Genomic DNA, 997 nt, shown 5'->3' on the forward strand with positions numbered 1-997 from the left:
AGCTAAAATACTTTTGTACAAGCATGGAAGAACCTGAGTTTGGATCCCTAGCACCATGTAAAATCTGGGCATGTCATCACCTGTTTAAAATAGTTACACTGAGAGAGTGAAGACCAGCCAGGGCCTGCCAGTCTAGTCAGTCACTGAGTTCCAGGAATAGTGAGCTAGCCTATCTCAAGCAATAAGGAGAGCAATTCAGAAAGACGCATCACATTGACCTCTGTCCTCCTGGTCTACAGACACATATGCAAGCACACCCACACATATTCACATCCAAAAAAATACATACACACACACAAAAAAAATAAAAATAAAAAATAAAAAGAGACTTAAAGTTTGATATATGTGATAAATACATTCATTAACACCTGCATATAGTTTGTGACTTCCCCTATATTCAATATGGCAAATTTTAGCAGCATAGTTGGTGGGCTCATTGTCCATTTAATTCTAAAGAACATGTTCTGTCCAGTAAATCATGGTGCTTTTGCTTCTTTAGCTCAATAGTAATTTTCCCTTAGTTAACCATCTTTCTTAAACTGTGATATTATGTGTAAAATGCCCACAGAAATCTAAACATGACTAAAGGTCTGAAATAATGAGTTCTGAAGTTTCAAGTATCTTTGTAAAATATTCCATTTCATCATGCCGTGTGTTCTCTTCACCAAAGGCTTCATTCAGGGTATTTTAAGTTAAGCTCTGTGTGTGTGTGTCTGTGTGTGTGTGTGTGTGTGTATGTGTGTGTGTGTGTGTGTCCATATCTAAAAAGGCAAAAAAGCTATGCACTATTATATAACCAACACTATGGTCCAACTTTAAGGAACTTTAAAACTGGGGTTGCTGCTTTTTACCCCCATCTGTGTAACTTTGAAAAATAAATGAAAGAAATTGTTTGCTTCTTCAAACTTTACCAGCCACAATTTTAATTGTTTTGTTATTCACAGATCAATCAATTATCCAAATTGCTAACTAAATCCATGAAGCAAATAAACAATGT

Source organism: Mus pahari, chromosome 3 (assembly GCF_900095145.1).
Source record: "Mus pahari chromosome 3, PAHARI_EIJ_v1.1, whole genome shotgun sequence".
Lineage (NCBI taxonomy): Eukaryota > Metazoa > Chordata > Mammalia > Rodentia > Muridae > Mus > Mus pahari.